At 36.7% G+C, this 22,134-nt stretch overlaps 1 protein-coding gene across 2 annotated transcripts in view; it reads left to right on the forward strand.

The window, feature by feature from the left end:
* LOC123540271 (uncharacterized) overlaps positions 1-22,134 on the forward strand; it is a 135,825-nt gene that overhangs the window by 91,937 nt on the left and 21,754 nt on the right. The window lies entirely within an intron of this gene.

Genomic DNA, 22,134 nt, shown 5'->3' on the forward strand with positions numbered 1-22,134 from the left:
AAACACAAGAAAAATAAACCATGGTTTGGTTTTGAATGCAAAAAGTCCAGAAAATGTTATATTAAGGCAAGAAAAAGGTATAATAAAAATCCATCTGAAGAAAATAGGTCAATATTAAAGTCGTTGTGTAAAAAATATAAAAATACTATGAATAAATATATGAATGATTATAATAAGAATAATGAAAATAATCTAAGGAAGATGCAAAGTAAATACCCAAAGGATTACTGGAAATACCTTAACAGAATTAATGCTAAAAAAACCTGTAGAAATGCCAACCTTAGAATCTATGTATGAATATTTTAAACAAGCTAGCAACAACTATAATCATGATACAGATGAAACTGATATTCTAAGCACTGCTGACATAATGAATAACCAAGACAATATACTTAACTCTCAGATTACCCCAGAAGAAATAAAAACATGTATAAAATCACTTAAAAATGGTAAATCTGTAGGAATAGACAACATTTTAAATGAATATATAAAATCAACCAGTCACAAGTTACTACCTTTGTACGTTTCTCTTTTTAATCTGATATTAGACACTGGAATCTTGCCCATTAAATGGACACAGGGAATAATAATACCTATATACAAAAATAAGGGTGATTCAAAAGCTCCTGAAAATTTTCGACCAATAACTCTACTTAGTTGTGTTAGCAAACTCTTTACCTCTGTACTTAATAATAGGCTGAACAGATTTCTTGAAGTAAACAATGTACTAAATGAAAATCAAGCTGGTTTTAGGAAAAAATATTCGACTTTAGATCATATATTTACACTGAACTCAATTGTTGAAATACTAAGAAAGCTCAAAAAGAAGATTTTTTGCATATTTGTAGATTTTTCTAAGGCGTTTGATTCTGTATGGAGAGTAGGTCTATGGCATAAATTGTTGGACAATAATATAACGGGTAAATTTTTTAATTTGACCAGAAACATGTACTCCAATATAAAATCTTGTGTCTCTCAAAATGTAGAAAAATCTCCCTTTTTTGATTGCAATTGCGGAGTTAGACAGGGTGAAAATCTTTCACCTGTGCTTTTCTCGTTATTCCTAAATGACCTCGAAGGTTTCCTATCAAATAGAGGTAATACAGGAATCGAACTCCCACAAGCTGACCATGATATAGATATACTTTTAAAAATTTTAATCCTTCTGTACGCTGACGACACAGTCCTGTTATCAGAGGACCCCACTAAGTTGCAAGAGTGCCTAAATGATTTTGTACAGTATTGTAACACTTGGAATTTGAATATAAATATAAGCAAAACTAAAGTGCTAATATTTGGCACAAGAGCTGACGGAAATTATTCATTTAAAATTGGAGATACGCCAATAGAAATTGTTAAAAGTTATAAATACTTAGGTACTTTTTTTGCAAAATCTGGCAGTTTCCTTACAACTAGAAAACACTTGGCTCAACAAGCTAGGAAAGCTCTACATTTACTGTATAAAAGAATATATAATTTACATCTGCCTGTCGACTTGATATTTAAACTTTTTGATTATACAATACTACCTATTTTAACATATTCCTCAGAGATTTGGGGATATGAAGACTGTACTCTGCTAGAAAAGATACATTGTGAATTTTTAAGAAAAGTACTTCATCTTAGAAAAAGCACTCCACTGTACATGTTGTATGCTGAGTCAGGTAGATACCCTATTGACATAACTATTAAGATTAGAATGACTGGATTCTGGAACAGAGTTGTCACAGGAAAACAAAGCAAATTATCATTTAAGTTATATCAATATATGTGTAATCTACCAAATTTTGAATCGAAATGGTTAAATAAAATTAAGTCTATCTTTTCTGAAACAGGAAGGAATGATATCTGGTTATATCAAAATGAGATTCAATCTAAAACTGTAAAACTTACTATAAAACAAATTCTTATAAATCAAAATTTACAAAACTGGCATGCATCTCTTACTAATTCTAGTAAGGGCAGAAATTATGCATTTCTAAAAGATTCCATTAAGCTTGAAAGCTATTTACTTGAACTTAATAATCAGGACCTTATAAACATGATAAAATTTAGAACTGGAAATCACCATTTTCCTATTGAAACTGGCAGATGGGCAGGTATAGATATTTCTGAAAGGAAGCGCATGTTCTGTAATCTTAATGATTTGGGCGATGAATACCATTACTTGTTAAAATGTCCCTATTTTGAGTTGGATAGAAAAAAATACGTCAAAAGGTATTACTTTTGTAGACCAAACGTTTTGAAATTTAAAGAATTACTGACAAATACTTCAAAATCTGTTCTACAAAAAACTTGTAAATTCATCAAAGTGCTACTGAATAAAGTAACAAGTAACAGAACCAATTAACTCTTACTTTAGTTATAATTATATTTTTTTATTACCAAACGCGGCAACACCCATCTTAATTCACTGACGTTTGTCTGTTTACGAACATTTTTGTTAATAACGTATATATTTTTTGATTGTTTTTTGTTTATATTATTACTTTACAACATTTTATGCTTCTACAAATTAGAAACGTTAGAAATTAAATACTGTTGAATTTTCAACGCTAGCCATTTGCAAACTCTGCTTTCACTTTCTATTTGTATTCATCAGTTGTATTGTATTTTATACATGTAGCCTAATGACACATTTTATAATGCATACAATTTGTTTTGACATTATTATACAAGTTAGTCACTTATTTATCACTTTCTACTTCTAGCCATATTAACCTGAATACATATAAACAATATGACTGTCCACTCACCTATTGCTGTACAATCACAAGTTGTTTACAAACACGTGGTCCCCTAATCCATTACTGTTAGATCTATTTATATTCGTATATCCGTGATAATGTACATGTATGTAAAACCAAACATGTTTTTTTCCCAAGTCTTATATGTAAATCCACAATCGTAGAATATATAATCACATGTGTCACATTCTACATTTCTGAAAAACCACTCCATAACTCGCACATGTAAATTACACACCTTGACCTGAATAAACCACGTGACTTATGTTTACTCACACGCCAGCTTTAATCATGCTTTTCTCCCACGCACAGTCTATAGTCTATTTCAATAACTTAGTACTTCTGCCCCAATTTACTTGTCCAGTTAAAATTTGATAGGGAAAATTAATAAGGTCAACTGGCATTCACGTCATGAATTAGTCAGTTATAAATCGTCCCGGGTTAAAGTATACGTGCTTGTTATTTGAGAATTATACAAAATCCTAAAATGAGAAATGCGCTGGCGAAAATAAGGTTAAATTCACAGTTTGGTGAAAAATCAAAGTTCTGTTCTATTCTGTTCTTTTCATTTTTTTCTATTTTTTTTTTTTTTTTTTTTTTTTTTGACTTATTAGACAATTATGAACGGTATTATTTCAAAAGACTATATTGAATCGTACGTCAGTTGTTGGTATAGCAGTTCCGTAAATTAACACGGTTTAATTTACATCAGAACTTTAAGAAATCCACAAGTTTTTTTATTTCTTGATACACTTTGAAGTAAAATGGAAGCAAGAAGCCTTTACCCTATTACACTTAAAATTATATTATTGTATTGTTTACAAAGTCAAGAATACCTACATATGTGATAATAAATTGTCTTGCTTTGGAAAATATGATTTATTTGCCTCTAAAGTAAAAGAAATTGAACACTTTACTGTTTTTCACTATATGTTCAATATAAGCGACGGTGATACTTTTAAAACAAAATTGAAAGCAAAAAGATGTTCAGTTAGAATAAATATTTTCACATTAAATTGAAGAGAAGAAATTGAAGTTTACTGTCATATCTGGTATCAAAGTGTATCAAGAAATAAAAAAACTTGTGGATTTCTTAAAGTTCTGATGTAAATTAAACCGTGTTAATTTACGGAACTGCTATACCAACAACTGACGTACGATTCAATATAGTCTTTTGAAATAATACCGTTCATAATTGTCTAATAAGTCAAAAAAAAAAAAAAAAAAAAAAAAAAAAATGAAAAGAACAGAATAGAACAGAACTTTGATTTTTCACCAAACTGTTTATGAGAACAATACGATTCAACATAAATTACATAATTTCCGACTGAAAGCTAAATGTTTTTGGAATGTTGAAACATACTTAAAATAATATTTTTTCCAATGAAATAGTGTAATTTGCAAGTTAGGCGCTCATTGAAAGCTGGGAGGGGTGGGGGGGGGGGGTGGGAGAGAGATAATGTGTACACTTATATAAACAAAAGACACAGCATGGTTTCCACGATGTGCAAAGAAAGGGTGAAATTAACAGACGCGCAATATCATGTCTATTTTTGAAATGAAATCCAAGCTTGAAAAAAAAAACTGGCATGCTTTCCATGAGTTTGCACGGTAGGATTATCTCTTTAGTACGACCTACATTTTTTGTCACGGTTTTGTTCGTGGAAAGAATGAAAAACAGCCACCTTTACAGCTAAAGACTTTAGTTTACACGATAAATTTGATTTCATGATTGAATTGTATAGTATGTACAAACACATATCTGAATGGCATATTTGATTTATGTATAACCAAGCAACTTAGACACTATAAATAAGTAGACAGGATAAATCAGAGCTGGTTGTTTCAAATATGTTTTAGGATCTCTATGATACACATACACCAATGCTCATCAGAAAAAATAAGAAACTTCAGTAGATTATTTCTTTCTTTGATTCCTATGGAAAACCTTGGATCAAGACCAGTTAATAAAACATGTGTATGCATGTTTTAGTAACATGTATGTTTTTTTTAAGTTTGTTAAATTGCTCGGGTTTTTCGTTGCCATTGCCTGTCAAATACAGTATTGCTTAGTTTATTACTTTATTTTATCATGTTTTAAAGAGTAAACTTCTAGGCATGAAAGTTAAACAAAAGTACCGTTATATGGACAAGAACAATCAGTCAAAATGGGAATACATGTATCTTCACAAAAGTTTCGTTTTTCTCGAGGAAAACTATTATGTATACATGTGTTTGTGGGAAAGCTCGTTTATGAAATAATTTTCGGATTTCAATGTTTGGCGGGATTCAAAGTTTCAAAAGAAAAGAAATCTGTTTAAATGTTTTCATTTTCTGTTACATGACAACACGAATTTCACAATACTAATAAACTTTGATAATGTGGCAGTTGAGTCTAATAAGTCCAGGGGTGTTCAAAGATAATCCGTCATAGATCTATTGCAAAGTAATTATTGGATTTACCTGTATTGGACAATAAACAATGTCGATTGTATTCAGGTCAACTGCCACATTATCAAAGTTTATTAGTATCATAAGCTAACGTAATGTGTTTTTTGTTGTTTTATATCTTTACATGAATAATACTTCTATATGAATCTATAAAACAACATGATTTACATCAAAAACTGGCTACATGTTTTGTTGCTTTCTATGGAGTAATTTGCAAGCTTAATTTCCGTGTATTACCTAAAGCAACATATTAGATCAATGCAAAATCCTGACAAAGAATTATTGACTTAGGTCATGAATGACACGACTTTAGCTAATGTAAGGGAGGCAATCCAATTTGAAGGGAATTGCTTTAACACAGTCAATAATTAAGGGAGAGAATTCTTGCAAAATCTCGTTAAAAGCTGACCATGTATGAAAGATGAAATTATTTTAAAATAATAAAATCTATCTAATTGTCAAGATGTCAAGTCGGAGTTCGATACAATATTTGTATATAGAATTGGCCTGACTGTTTTTAAAGCTTCAACAATTGAACGTTGGAAAACCGCCACATACTTAATATATTAACGGACGTTAAAATATTATTTAAAAGCATGTTTTCGTAGAAGAAACATGGTGCCAAACATAGATGTTAAATGTCTTTATTACTTCGAGTTGGTATGAATATTTTACACGGAAATTACACTTGTGTTTACAAAGGTAAAATCTCTAGAAAATGCATAAAAGTAGTAATTATTTTTATGCATCTTATTTACATTTTCTTTTTTTTATTAAGGATGAATAGCTATGTTACTTACATTCCACAAATCCACAGTTGTAAGTTGTGATACTGGTACTTTGAATATCAAACTTTTGCATGTAAGATATTTCACGATGTTTAGAAAATTAATAGAAAGTTAGAATTTATTGTACATAAATTCTTTTAAGTTGATTTGGTTAATTTTAAGTGTTCTTCATCCATTTTACAACGTATGTTTGTAAACCAAAAGCCTTTTTTTTATTAAAAACTGCAACGTAGTTTTATGCTGATGAGGAAATAAATCTAAACTGCTGTGCTAAAAACTAAAGATATCTGATGTCAATATCAAGTCGGAAAATCTCCAAAGTTTACGAGAGTCCGTGTTTATTTTCATAACTACAAAATATTTCTAACAGTATTATTGCTTACCATTTAGTGGTTATCTGCCTTTGCTGACAGGAAATGCACAACACCTCAATCGATAACTGATGGTGATCATTTGGCAAGAAATTTAGATATAAATTTGACCTACCTTTAAAAATGTCCTGGAGCGATTTTGTTAAAAAATTTATTGTTTCATTTTTTGTTTTGCAAATAAAATTCAAGAAACTCCATTCCCTACGGTGTTCCTTTAGGGCCGCTTGCCCCCTGTGAGTGCGAAGCGCGAAGGCACGACGGTACGATGGCGAAGCGCGACAGTACGATGGTGACAACACGACAGTTCGATGGCGAAGAGCGACAAAACGATGACGAAGCGCAACAATACGATGGTGACAGTCCGTCTTACTGTCGCGCTTCACCATCGTAGTGTCGCGCTTCGCCATCGCACTGTCACGCTTCACCACCGTAGTGTCACCATCGTACTGTCGCGCTTCGACATCGTACTATCGCGCTTCGCCATCGCAATGTCGAGCTTCGCAATCGTAGTGTAACCATCGTACTGTCGCGCTTCGCCATCGTACCGTCGTGCTTCACCGTCGTACTGTCGCGCTTCGCCATCGCACGGTCGCGCTTCACCATCGTATTGTCACCATTGTACTGTCGCGCTTTGCTTTCGTACTGTCGCGTTTCACTAGCTTTTCTCTGTTAACTAAATAAGGAACTCTGTATTGTATAGTATTGTCAACTCTGTCCAATGATCAAATTATTGGAACGCTTTTCTGCACGGGTTTTATTGAAATGAATATCACCAGACCTTGTGTTATTCAAATGAAAATTCCCCGGCAGATTATCACTCAAATGAATATCATCTGGCATGATGATATTAAAAACAAATATCATATCTTAATATTGTTTGAAATGTGCTACTCCAAAATAGGCTCCGTTGGTCTATGTTTACTTGAGGGATAATAAAAACGAATACCACCCAGCACTACTGGATGCACATACCATTAAACATGGTTTAAAACCCTGTAAAATATCCATTAAAATAGGAAAAACCGTTAATTAACCCCATTAATTCTTGCATCACTTTATTTAACAGGTTTCACAATATTAATGGGTAACATGTTAAAATACCATTAAAACACCCATTTTTAACCATGAATCATGCCATTGAAAATTTAGTTTGGTAGCTAAAATAGTTAATGGCTTTGAAAAAATAGTGAAATTCTGTATTTTTTTAATTTAACAGGATTATTCATGACCCTTAAATTTGATTTAATACCCATTAAATGTTCAGGTTGTGTACGATTTCGTTTAAGAGTAAACTTAATGGCCCTTAACAGCAATGTAATGCCCATTAAATCCTAAATTCTGTAAAATGTGATTCGTATATATTTTCTTTTTGGTTTTTGGCTTGCTCTCCTATTGAATGCTTATAATTCCAGTCTCATATTGTTCTAAAATGGACTTTAATCACCATAAATACATACCACGCACACATCTCCTATAATATATCATTATGTTATATTTAGTTGCATTGAAGTTATTGAAGCATGGACAGATCAATCGTTTCTTTGTTTAAATGAATCAAAGAGTGTGGTACGCTTAATTGGAGATGGGAGAAGCTACTTGTGATGCAATCCCTCAAACATTTGCTCTTAGCTGTACAGTGCTTGCATGTGAGCACAAAATACTGAAGTAGAGCTAAATTGTGATTGCCCATTGTGCGCTGACATTGTCATCAACAGTTGCTTTTTTAATACACCTGATGCCAAATGTCTGTACCAATAAAAACTTGGTCAGAATGTTTGTCAATATTATGATGTTGAATAGTTAAAACTACCCACATGGTCACTTAATCTATTAAACCGGTACCTATAAACCCTTCTCAGTATAACTCAATACAATACAATATCCATTTATTTTCTCATTTCATATGAACATATGACAGAATAAGGATACAATATAACAAATGTTTGTACGAGGCTGTTACAACTTACATGTTTTACATTACAAAATAATATTAAGAGAAAAAAGAAGAAACAAATATTCTTCTAGCATTTTACAAAACAGTAACAGTAACTACTATTACATGTGTAGTAATACGTAGTTTAAAACAATACGGCAAATATTAATATGAAGTTGATTATCTTAAGATGTCTAATTCTGAATGCAAAGTTTCATGGCCCTTAATTTGATATACAATTAAAATATTATAAACCCATTAAAATTGAATCTGACATATTTAATGCGACCATTAATCAATTTTTTAATAATTAACGGCCATTACCAGAGTATTAAAAAAATTAATGGCCCCATTAGTTCTTACTAATTAATGGGGAATTAAGGGGTAATTTTTTAATGGCACATTAATTTCATGCCAATTAAAAATTTTCATGGAGTTTTAAGGGGCCTGTTAACTTATTTTAATGGTTTATTTTAAGCAGCTTTTCATGGCCATCAAAGTCATTTTTATTGTATGGCATTAAAACTATGGTCATAAAAATCCCGTTAAATAGTAAGAAGTAATGGATGAATTTTAATGGTGACCTGTTAAAAACTCTGTTAAAAACCTTTAAAAAAATTAAGGCCAATTTCATGACCCGTTTAATGGCATGTGCATCCAGTAGTGCAGCCGAATGTTATTTATGAATAATAAATGAAAATGTATTTACATGTAATTAATTGTTTTGTGAGAAAGTGTTGTTTAAACAGCTCATAAATTTCAAGTCATGAAATGTTAAAAGTATGTATTGTCCGCCAAAAGTAATCAAAAAACACTGTTGTATAAATTTTGCTTATAAAGCTTTTGGATAAATTTTATGCAAAAGTGCTGATTAGGTCTAGAATACAGTTACCCGACCGACCTGTCTTTTTACCACTGACAAGAAACTGGATAAAAATGTAGATTTATGTTAATGAACAAGATAATTAGTTAAAAGCCTGTCCCTCCGTCTGACAGTACAATTCTATACATTAAATTCGGCTCTTAAGTAAACAGAGAAAAGTTGGTGAAACGCGACAGTACGATGGCAAACCACGACAGTACGATGGTGACACTACGATGGTGATGCACGACAGTGCGATGGCAAACCACGACAGTACGGTGGTGACACTACGATGGTGAAGCGCGACAGTGCGATGGCGAAGCACGACAATACGATGGTGACACTACGATGGTGAAGTGCGACAGTGCGATGGCGAAACCGATGGTGACATTACAGTGGTAAAGCGCGACAGTGCAATGGCGAAGCGTGACACTACGGTGGTGAAGCGCGGCAGTACGATAGCGAAGCGCGACAGTACGACGGACTGTCACCATCGTCCTATCACGCTTCGCCATCGTACTGTCGTGTTGTCACCGTCGTTCTGTCGTACCGTCGCACTTCTCCATCGTGCCGTCGTACCTTCGCGCTTCGCGTTCACAGGGAGCAGGCGCTGGCTCTAACGGAACACCGTAATTCCCTGATGTTAAAGTCTAGCAACTTAAAGACCAATATCATGTCGGGAAATCTCGAAATTTTACGGGTGTCCGTGGTTATTTTATAACCACAAAATATTTCTTGCATTATTAATGATCTCTCATCAGTTAGTGGTTTTATATTCTGATGCTGATAGGAAATGCACAACATCTCATAATGGTATGATTATTTGGCAGAAATGTTTTCTTTGAGCGTTTAGAAGTAAATTTGACAAACCTTTACAAACGCCTTGAGACGATTTTTATATTAGATTGTATTGTTTCATAGTTTGGTAAGTAAACTTCAAATCATGTCTTGCAACTTCAAGACCAATATCAAAGTCGGAAAATCTCGAAATTTTACGAACTGACGTGATTATTTCGGCGACTACAACATCTTTTCACTCTTAATAATCAAAATATTTACAATTATACACTTTACAATTGTTTACATTTGAAAGTTATCACAATGAATTGCATAATCAACGTTCAGTAATTTGCATATATGATAAGAAAAATTTAAAGGAATTGAAAATTGCGGTTTTCTTAAAACACCGATCTTTTATACAGGGTAAAACATGAAACCTTTTTATTTGTGATATTTAATCTCAGTGGAAGAATACCGTAGCAGGTTTTTGCAGTCAAAATCGCCATATCTTTGTTGGAAAGTACAAAGACCATTGTTTCATTTTCTGATGCATAAAAATAAATAGAATTTAAATTTGATGCTTTGGATAACATGTGATGCCGTAATTAGTCATAAGAATGATATTGAAAAAGTACGTGTTTCTTTTTCTCCAGTACATTTACAAACAGTATAATCTGTCTTTAGCAAGGAAGTTCTCGTACACGAAACATTGTGGTTTTTGTAAATTTAAATTGCTAAATTAACTCGTAGCCAGTGTACTATGATATCTAACTTACGGAAAAGTTCTATTTCCTTTATCACATTATGTTGGAAAATAGATAAAATAATCTTTGCTGGATTCGAGGCCAGACATTGCAGTTACATGGTAAGAAGGCATACGTATGTCTCAGAGCGTCGCAGATATATATGTGAAAGTCAAGACGGCACTCTTATCACAGAGCGGACATGTATGAGCCGCGCCATGTGAAAACCAACATAGTGGCTCTGCGACCAGCATGGATCCAGACCAGCCTGTGCACCAGCGCAGTCTAGTCAGGATCCATGCTGTTCGCTAAGGGTTTCTCTAAATGCAATAGGCTTTGACAGCGAACAGCATGGATCCTGACCAGACTGAAATAGCAGCAGAAGCATTACCAGCAGTAGCAGTGAGCCTTTGTTGTAGCAGTGAGCTGCATTAATAGCAGTACCAGAAGTAACAGCGAGCTATAGCAGTAACAGTAAAAGCAGCAGAAGAATATCTGTAGTAGCAGTAGAAGCAGTATCAGTACTAGTAGTAGCGGTGAGCAGTAGAAGTAGCAGTAGCAACAGAAGAAGTTCAAATATAAGTAGTGAGAAGTAGGAGTAGAAGCAGAAAGGTCAGCAGCAGTGAGCAGAAGCAACAGAAGCAGTACTAAGCAGTTAACGTGAGCAGTAACAATGAACATTAGAAGTACAGGTAGCAGCAGTACCAGCAGTAGCAGTACAAGAAGTAGCAGCAGCAATGAGCGCTAGCAGTAGCAGCAGAAGCAAAAACAGCAGTAGCAGCATAAACAGTACCAGAAGTATCAGTAGCTGCAATAGCAGTTGCAGCATAGGAAATTCAAGAAGTAGTAGTAGCAGCAGGAGCAGTAGCAGCAATTGCAGGACTAGAAATAGCAGAAGAAACAGAAGAAGTACTTATAGTAGTAGAGAGCAGTAGCAGTTCAAGCCGAAAGGTTAGCAGCAGTGAGCAGAAGTAACAGAAACAGTACTAGCAGTTAACGTGAGCAGTAGCAATGAACATTAGAAGTACAAGTAATAGCAGTACTAGCAGCAACAGTTGTAGTGAGCGGTCGCAGGAGTAGCAGCAATAGCAGGAAAAGCAAAACCAGCAGTAGTAGTGATCAATAGCAGTACCATCTGCAGTAGCAGGATAAGTAGTACCAGCAGTAGCAATGAGCAGCAGTCGAACCAGTGATCGCCTGCAGAAGCACTACCAGCAGTAGCAGTGGACTGCAGAAGTAGAAGTAGCAGTACCATCAGAAGCAGTGAAGAAGAACAGTAGGAGTGCGGATCAGTGGTAGCAGTTCTAGCAATAACAGTGTATAGAAGCAGCAGCAGTAGTAACAGTAGCAGTAACAGTGAGCTGCAGTAGAGTCAGTACTAGCAGTAGCAGTGAGCTCAAGTAGTAGAAGTACCAGCAGTAGCAGTGAACTCCATTAGTAGAAGTACCAGCAGTAGCAGTGAGCTGCAGTAGTTGAAGTACCAGCAGTAGCACTGAGCTGCAACAGTAGCAGTAGCATAAGATGCAGTGCCGACAGTATCAGTGAACAGTAGCAGTAGCAGTAGAAGTAGAGTAGTGGAGGCAGCAGAAACAGTAACAGCAGTAGCAGTACCAGCAGTAGCAGTGAGCAGTAACATTATTAGCAGTAGCTATAAGCTGCTGAAATAGAAGTGAGCTTCAGTAATAGCATACCAGAAGTAGCTGCGAGCTATAGCATTAGCAGCAGCAGAAGCAATAGCAGCAGTAGGAGTAAGCAGTACCAGTAAAAGTAGTAGCGTTGAGCAGTAGCAGTAGTAGCAAGGTCTGTACAAGCAGGAGCAGTGGTTGTAAGTAGTAGCAACAGAAGCAGTTGCAGTAAGCAGCTAAAGTACCCATAGCAGCAGAAGCAGGACAAGCAAAATAAGTGAGAAGGTGCAATGGGCAGTTGAGCAGTATAACTACCAGCAGTATCAGTACAAGAAGTAGCAGTAGCAGTGGGAGCTAACTTTAGCAGCAGAAGTAAAACCAGCAGTAGCAGCTTAAAAAGTACCATAAGTATCAGTAGCTGCACTAGCAGTAGCAGCATAGAAAATACAAGAAGTAGTAGTAGCAGCAGGAGCAGTAGCAGCAATTGCAGACTAGAAATAGCAGAAGGAACAGATAAAGTACTAATAGTAGTAGTGAGCAGTAACACTACAAACAGAATTGATAGCAGCAATGAGCAGAAGTAACAGAAGCAGTACTAGCAGTTTAAGTGAACAGTAGCAATGAACATTAGTACAAGTAGAAGCAGAACCAGCAGCAGTAGGTGCAGTTAGCGGTCGCAGGAGTAGCAGCTATAGCAGGAAAAGCAAAACCAGAAGTAACAGTGAGCAATAGCAGTGAGCAATAGCAGTGGTCAACAGCAATACCATTAGTAGAGGTAGCAGCATAAGCAATACCAGCAGTAGTTATAAGCAGCATTACCAGTGACGGGCTGCAATAGCAGTACTAGCAGTAGCAGTGGGCTGCAGAGGTAGCAATGGCAGTACCAGCGGCAGCATTGAACAGTAGAAGTAGGAGCAGCAGTAGGAGCGAGGGTTAGTGGTAGCAGTACTGGCAATAACAGTGAATTGAAGCAGCAGCATTAATAGCAGGAGCAGTAATAGTGAGCTACAGTAGAATCAGTACCAGCAGTAGCAGTGAGCTGCAACAGTAACAGTAGCAGTACCAACAGTAGAAGTGACCTCCAGTAATAGCAGTACCAGCAGTAGCAGTAGAAGTAGCAGTAGAGACATCAGAAGCATTACCACCAGTACCAGCAGTAGCAGTGAGTCACTGTAGTAGCAATGAGCTGCAGTAATAGCATACGAGAAGCAACAGCGCGCTAGAGCAGAAGCAGACCTGCAGTAGCAGTTGAAGCAGCAGAAGCAATACCAGTAGTAGGAGTGAGCAGTAACAGTATAATTAGTAGCGGTTAGCAGTAGCAGTAGTAGCAGAAGCAGTGTGCAGTAGCAGCAGGGCAAGTACAAGCAGAAGCATTGGTAATAAGTAGTAACAGCAGAAACAGTTAAGTAAGTAGTACCAGTACCAGCTGCAACAGAAGCAGTACATGCAGTATAAGTTCGAAGGAGCAATGGTCAGTTAGTAGTATAAGTGCCAACAGTAGCAGTACAAGAAGTAGCAGTAGCATTGGTTGCTAGCAGTAGCAGCAGAAGCAAAACAAGCAGTAGCAGCATAAGAAGGACAAGCTGTAGCAATGAGCATAAGCAACAGAAACAGTTTCAGCGGTTGCAGTAGCAGCAGAAGCTGTAACAGAAGTAGCTGCAATAGCAGAAGTAGCATAGGAAATACCAGCAGTAGCAGTAGCAGCAGAAGTAGTAGCAGCAATTGCTGGACTTAAAATAGCAGTAGCAACAGAAGATGTACTGATAGTAGCAGTGAGCAGTAACACTACAAACAGAAGTGTTAGCAGCAGTGAGCAGAAGTAACAGAAGCAGTACTAGCGGTTAACGTGAGCAGTAGCAATGAACATTAGATGTACACTTAGCAGCAGTACCGGCAGCAGCAGTTGTAGTGAACGGTCGCAGGAGTAGCACCAATAGCAGGAAAAGCAAAACCAGCAAGAGCAGCGGTAACAGTGAGCAGTAGCAGTGACCAATAACAGTACCATCAGTAGCAGTAGCATCATAAGCAGTACCAGCTGTAGCAATGTGCAGAAGCAACAGAAACAATATAAGCGGTAGCAGTAGCAACAGGAGCTGTAACAGCAGTAGCAGCAGAAATAAAGCAAGTAGCAGTAGTAGGAGCAGTACCAGCATTAGCAGCAGCTGCAATAGCAATAGTGGTAGCAGCAGCAGTAGAAGCAGTAGTGGCATTAAAATACTAGCAGTAGAAGCATAGCAGTAGCAACAATATCAGGTTAAGAAGTAGTTACAGAAGCAGAAGAAGTACTAACAGGAGCAGTAGAAATACCAGCAAAAGCAATAAGCAGTAGCACTACACGCAGAATGGTTAACAACAGTGAGCAGTTCTAAGCAGTAAGCAGTAGCAATAATAGCAATAGTAGTACCTGAAGAAGAACCAGCAGTAGCAGTAGCAGTACCAGCAATAACGGTACCAGTTGAAGTAGTACCAATAGTAGCAAAAGCAGTAGAAGTACCAGCAGAAGCAAAAGCAGCAGTAGTAGTGAGTGGTGGCAATAATAGCAGTAGCAGCAGCAGAAGCAGCAAATGCAGCCAAAGCTTAACCAGCAGTAGCATTAACGGCAGAAGCAATATTATCAGCAGCATTAGCGACAGAACCAGAAAATGTAAGTGAGCAGAAGCAATGAGCATCACAAGTACCAACAGTAGCAGTACCGGTAGCAGCAGTTGCAGTGCTCGGTAGCAGTTTAGGCAGCAGCAATAGCAGCAGTAGCAATAGCAGCAGTACAAGCGGCAGCAGTAGCAGTAAAGCAGAAACAATGCAAGTAGCAGAAGCAGAAGTAGTACAAGCAGTAGCAATAACAGCAGATGCGGTACCACCAACGGTAGCAGTGAGCAAATGAAGTACCAGCAGTAGCAGTAGCAGTAAGCAGTAGCAATACCAGCAATAACAGCAGAAGCAGTACCAGGAATAGTAGTTAAACCAGTAGAAGTACCAGCAAAAACAAAAAGCAGCAGTAGCAGTGAGTGGTGGCAATAGTAGTAATAGGAGCAATTGTAGTCAAAGCTTAACCATCAGTAGCATTAGCGACAAAAGCAATATCATCAGTAGCAGTAGCAGTAGCAACAGAAACATGCCAGAAGTAGCAGCAGATGCAGTATCCGCAGAGGCGGTATAAGCAATAACAGTAAGCAGAGGCAGTACCATCAGTATCAGCAGAAGGTGTGCCAATAGGAGGAGTAAGCAGTAGCAGCAATAGCAGTGAGCAGTAGCAACAACAGCAGTTAAAGAAGCAGCAGAAGCATTGCCAGCAGCAGCAAAAGCAGTACCAGCAGTAGCAGTAAGCAGTAACAGTGGGTACATGCAGTATAAGCAGTAGCAGCCGAAGAAGTAGCAATAGTAACAGTAGCAGAAACAGTCCCAGCAGAAGCAGTACCAGCTCTAGCAGTACCAGCAATAGCAGTAGACTGAAGCAGAAGTGCCAGCAGAAGCAATAGCCCCAGTAATAGTGAGCGGTGGCAATAGCAGCAGTGGCAGCAGAAGCAATAGCAATAGTAGCAATGCAAGTATTAACAGCAGAAGCAGTTCCAGCAGTAGCAGCAGCGGCGGTATCAGCAGTAGCAGTGAGCAGTAGCAGTTAGCAGATGCAATACCAACAGAAGAAGTACCAATAGTAGCAGTGAGAAGTAGCAATACTAGCAATATCAGTTAAAGCGATAGAAGTACCAGCAAAAGCCATAGCAGTAGTAGCAGTGAGCAGTGGCAATTGCAGTAGTAGTTGTAGCGACTGAAGCAGTGCCAGCAGAAGAAATACCAATAGTAGCAGTGAGCAGTAGTAGTAACAATAAGCAGTAACAGTACCAGCAGTCACAGTGCCAACAATAGCAGTACAAGCCGTAGCAGTACCAGCAATAGCAGTAGCATTTCTGAAATACCAGCAAAATCAGTTGATAGTACCATACAAGCAGTAGAAGTACCAGTAGAAGGTGTACTTTTCAGTAGCAGTGAGCAGAAGCAGCAGAAGAAATACCAGCAGTATAAGTGAGCAGTAACAATCAGCAGTAGCAATGAGAAGTAACGGTACCAAAATCAGCAGTAGCAGGAGTAGCTGCAGTAGCGACAGAAGCAATACCAGCAGTAGCAGTTTCAGCAGTGAGCTCTAGAAATAAGCAGTAGCAGTATATTAGTAGAAGCCGCAGAAACAGAATCATCAATAGTAGTTGAATCAGTAGCAGCATAAGCAGTACTAGCAGTGGCAGTACAAGCAGTAGCAGTACAAGCAGTAACAGTGTCAGCAGTTACAGTACCAGCAATAGCAAAAGATAAAATAGATATACCAGCAAAAGCAGTAGCAGCTGTGGCAAGTAGTGGTGGCAATAGTAGTAATAGCAGCAGTTGTATTAGCAACAGAAGCAAAGCCAGTAGCAGCAGACAAAGCAGTGCCGGTAGCAGCAATAGCAGCAGACTAAATACCAGCAGTAGTAGTAACAGCAGTGCCGGTACCAGCAGTAGCAGTGAGCAATGCAGTATTGAGCAGATGCAGTAGCAGCAGAAGAAGTACCAGCAGTAGCAGTAGCAGCAGAAGCAATACAAGCAGTAGTAGTAATGGCAGAAGCAGTACCAGTAGTAAAAGTAGCAACAAAAACAATGTCATTAGAAGTAGCAGCAGCAGTACCAGCATCAGCAGTAGCAACAGACTTAATGCCAGCAGTAGCAGCAGAATCAGCACCAGCAGTAGCAATGAGCAGTTTAAGTGAGCAGATTCAATTGCAGCAGAAAAAGTACTAACAGTAGCAGTAGGAGCAGAATCAATGCAAGCAGTAGCAGAAAATGCAGTGGCGGTACAATGAGTAGCTATGAGCAGTAGCAGTAAGCAGTAAGCAGTACCAGCAGTAGCAGTACCAACAGTAACAATACCAACAGTAGCAGTACTAACAATAGTAGTAAAAGTACTAGCAGAAACAATAGCAGCAGTAGCATTGGGCGGTGGCAATACCAGCAGTAGTAGCAGAAGCATTAGCAGCAGTTGCAGCAAAAACAATACCAGCAGTAGCAAAAGCGACAGAAGCAGAAGCAGCAGCAAAAGCAATATTAGCGGTAGAAGAAACAGCAGTAGCAGTACAATCAGAAGCAGTAGCAGCAGAGGAAGTACTAGCAGTAGAGGTAGCAGTGAGTAGTAGCAGTATCAGCAGTAGAAGTACCAATAAAAGCAGTATCAGCAAAAACAGTAAGAAGAAGCAGTACCAGCAGCATAAGTGAGCAGTAATTATCAGCAGTAGCAATGAGCAGTAGAAGTACTAGCAGTAGCAATACCAGCAACATCATAAGCAGTAAACGGAAGTAGCAGTAGCAATAACCGGAAGTAGCGGTAGCAGTGAGCAGTAACAATTCCAGTAGCAGCAGAAGCAGAACAATAAATATCAGTAGAAACAGTAGCAGCAGTACTAACAGTAGCAGTAGTACTAACAGCAGTAGCAATGAGCGCAGAAGCAGTAGCAGTGAGGAGTAGCAGTAGAAGCTGATGCAGTACATCACAAACATAAACATTAGAAGCGGTAATTATAGTATCATTTAGCAGTAGCAGTAGCATATGCAGTACCAACAGCAGCAGTAGCAGAAGTAGCAGTGAACTGTAGCAGCAGTAGCAGTACAAACAGTAACAGCAGAAGCAGTACCAGTAGTAGCAGCAAGCAGTAGCAACAGAAGCACTTCTAGCAGCAGCAGTAGGAACGGTACCAGTGAACAGTAGCAGAAGTAGCAGAAGCAATGTCTGCAGTAGCAGTGAGAGTTTTGCTGCTACTGCTTTCTAATGTTACTTCTACTGCTACCGCTGCTTTTTTATACTGTTTCTGCTCACTGCTACTACTACTACTGCTTATACTGTCGCTGATGCTTCTGTAACTGTCAAATATCATGTAAATTACTAAAAGTACTTCATTGACATGATGCATAGAATTAAAGAAATGTGTTATAAATATCATAATAAACAAACAAGTATTTCAATTCACTCAAAAATATAATTTAATACATTTGACTACCACTCTTCATGTTCAAAAGTCACTAACTACACTAAACGTTGTGCTTTTAGATAGGATTTATCCAATGTATAAGAAAACAGAGATGTATATTTTGGTTTTTATTACAAATGTGTTAAATATGACTCAAATAAACGGTAGAACTGGCTGAAGTAGAAAACTTTTATTGGAAAAATACCAAATGGCGGGTTATATAAATTGTATATATCGTCGTTTTGGTGGCAACCCGCGATCCGAGCTTTCAACCTGCGTTGCCAGCTTCGGTCCTCAAATAACTGATTCCATGGTAAAGCAGACATCCAAAACTATTATCTTGCCTCGGTCCTTTACAGTTCATTTACTTATTTTTGACAAGGAGCTATCATTATTACAATTTTCCTTCACATTTTGATTTCTGTGGTGGATTGGTGAATTTTGTTTTGAACTTTAATGGTATAATGATATCATTAATATCTGAAACATCTAAGGTGATAATAAGATCATACTGCAAGGATAAGTAAACGACACCAAATAATGCGGCGTTCCTCTCTTTATTCATCTTCTTACGACTCAGAAATGCCACTTCCTTATTTTTTCATTCTCGTAAAATGTTACGAAAAGTTCGGTCAAGTGTTTTAAACTTCGTAAAATCACATTTTAAGAATAAAATATAAAGAATAGTTGACACATCCGATAGGTATTTTCAATATGAGCAGAAATTTAAAGAATTTACTTGGTTTTATTCGATAAAAAGAAAAAAAATATGACGGACGTAGTCGGACAGGTGACGGAATCGGAAAAAAATCGTCCGACATATTTCTATTTTTTAAATATTTAAATAACTAATTAGGCAAATGCCATCAAATGTGACCATATTGTTGTGTCAATAGGTTCTCGCATTATATACACTTTTTATTCATTTTCATCAACTTATTTTTAAGTAAAACCATTTTTCATTTTCTGTATTTTCGCAAAATTTGAAATTCCGACAAAGTCGGAAATTTTGGAGATGAAATAAAAAAATCAAGAAAAAACACTTCTCACGTCTTAAAAATGCCCAAAACAAAAAGAAAATATAAAAATTCCCGAAAAGAAATATGGGTATTTTTTGATGTAAGCCAAAATCTGATTTTGTTGTGGGCTATTGTAATTGCTCAACGTCCGGCGTCCGTCCGTCTGTCCACACTTTTTTATATTTGGTATGTAGCATCATCTAGTGGTCCTCTACCAAGATTGTTCAAATTATCCCCCCTAGGGTCAAATATGGCCCCGCCCAGGGGGTCACATGGTACGTCTTGTCCAAAACCACAGGTCCCAGGGCTTTGTATTTGGTATGTAGCATCATCTAGTGGTCCTCTACCAAGATTGTTGAAATTATCCCCCTAGGGTCAAATATGACCCCGCCCTGGGGGTTACATGGTTTATATAGACTTATATAGAGAAAAACTTTGAAAATCTTAATGTCCAAAACTGCAAGGCATATAGCCTAGATATTTGGCATGTTACATCATCTAATGGTTCTCAAATTATGCCCATGGAGTGAAAAGAGGCCCAATCCCGGGGGTCCCAAGTTTTACATAGACTTCTATAGGAAAAAATCTTTAAAATTAATGTCTGAAACGACAATACCTAGGACTTTGATATTTCGTTTGTAGCATTGCCTTCTGGTCCTCTACTAAGGTTGTTCAAATTATTACCATGGGGTGAAAAGAGGCCCCACCCTGGGGGTCCCAATTTAACATAGACTTATATAGAAAAAAAAATCTTCTTGTCTAAAAGTTCAAGGCCTAGGCCTTTGATATTTGGTATGTAGCATTGGCTAATGGATCTCTAACGAGATTGTTCAAATTGTGCCCCTGGGGTGAAAAGAGGCCCCGCCCTGGGGGTCACTTCTTATATGAAATATATGGGGAAAATACTTCAAAAATTATCAGATCATATTTCCTAGACTGTTTAATTATAATTTCCTGATGACCGCAAGTGATTAGGGTGTCACTTGACTGTGACCTTGACCTACTGACCTACTTTCTTGTTTCTTAAGATTCAGCCTTGAAATTTAATTTGGATGACATGTACAGTGCTTTAGGGTATAGCGGATTTTAGGGTATAGAGGATAGGTTGATAAATTTTGTATTTAGACCTGAATTATTTTTTTTAAAAATCATATAATTATTTTACTGGCATGCAGACAGACAGTCTGACATATATTTTAAATGTTTGCTTGTTGTGTTATATTTTATATATCTCATCAAATGAAAATCTAAGGTATCCTTTACTGACTAAATCAGTGTGTTTGTAAATAACATCAGTGAATGAAAACTATTTGATCGAAATTTAAAAGGCTGAATGTTTTTTAAAAGAGAAAACATTATTCTTCTGATTTATAGTAAAAAAAAACCTTGGGAAGTTTGTTTAGATGTGGATTTTAAACAAATAATGGAAAAAAATGACCAAAAAACCAATGTCTTGAAAAAATAGCTGTTTTCTGTCTGATATACAGAAAAAAAACCTACTAATTTAAAATTGCATTTCATTAAATTGGAATGCAGGAAAAAATAGTTAGCTATCCACTATACCCTAAAGCAATGTACAGTTTTGCACACCGATCTTAAAAACTGACTTTCAGTAACCATGAATGTGATCTACTGACCTACTTTCTTAATATTTTAGCATCAGTTTGACATTTGAAACATGTAGCTCATATTACTCAGGTGACCGATCCAGGGTCATCATTACCCTGTTGTTTTCAAATGCTTCTACATGGTTTCTATTAGTGGCCACTACGGCTAAACTAGACAAGCATAAATGGCCTTCATGAACCAGTTTATTGACTTTAACCAAACTTTGCCTGTAGCTTCCTCTCTCTAATTTGTTGAAGTGGTTCTACTTGGCCCTTTCTTGGCCTCTTTAAGGGATCAGAGATATAAATACAACAACCTTGAAAACCTTGAAATGATTTCGGATCAAGTATAGTATAAGCAAAAAATAATTCTGGTGTAATAAATGAGTAATTTGGTTACTGAATTGTATTATAAGGCTATATACTTCAGAATACAAATAAATCTTATAGCCCTAATTCCTAATAGTTATTGTTTCAAATAAAAAAGTAATTCGGGAGTAATTAATAAAATCTAAAGACATTAATCTGTGAATATAATGGCGTTCAAAGGTTGACAGGTCGACAGGTTGACAGGTCGACAGGATGACAGGTTTAAAAGTCGATAGGTCGACAGGTTGACAGGTCTACAGGATGACAGGTTTAAAAGTCGGCAGGTTGACAGGTCGACAGAATGACAGGTCGACAGGTTGACAGGTCGACATACCAAAAAACATTAATCTATAAATAAACGTTTTGTATTTTATTTTTTAATATCTACAATTAAATTTCCATCATTGCTGATTGTGGGTGATAGATTTTACAAATTTGTATTAATTCAGCATTCATCCTGGTCATTGTATTTGTAAACTGCCTTATTTAACCTGTCTTATTTCCATGTTGATAATTATTATTTATTATTATAAATCAATGGAATTAGTAGCCCTGTCAACCTGTCGACCTGTCAATCTGTCAACCTGTTATCCTGTCGACCTGTCAACCTGTCTTATTTCCATGTTGATAGTTATAATTTATTACTATAAATCAATGGAATTAGTAGCCCTGTCGACCTGTCAACCTGTCAACCTGTCAGCCTGTCTTATTTCTATGTTAATAAGTATTATTTATTATTATAAATCAATGGATATCCCAACCAATAAATCCCTTTCTAGATGTACATGATAATGTAAACTGTACCATTTAAAACAAGAGACAATGTGCTTTTAAATCATTTTTTTTTTTTAG

This window comes from Mercenaria mercenaria, chromosome 16 (assembly GCF_021730395.1).
Source record: "Mercenaria mercenaria strain notata chromosome 16, MADL_Memer_1, whole genome shotgun sequence".
In the NCBI taxonomy this organism is placed as follows: Eukaryota; Metazoa; Mollusca; class Bivalvia; order Venerida; family Veneridae; genus Mercenaria; species Mercenaria mercenaria.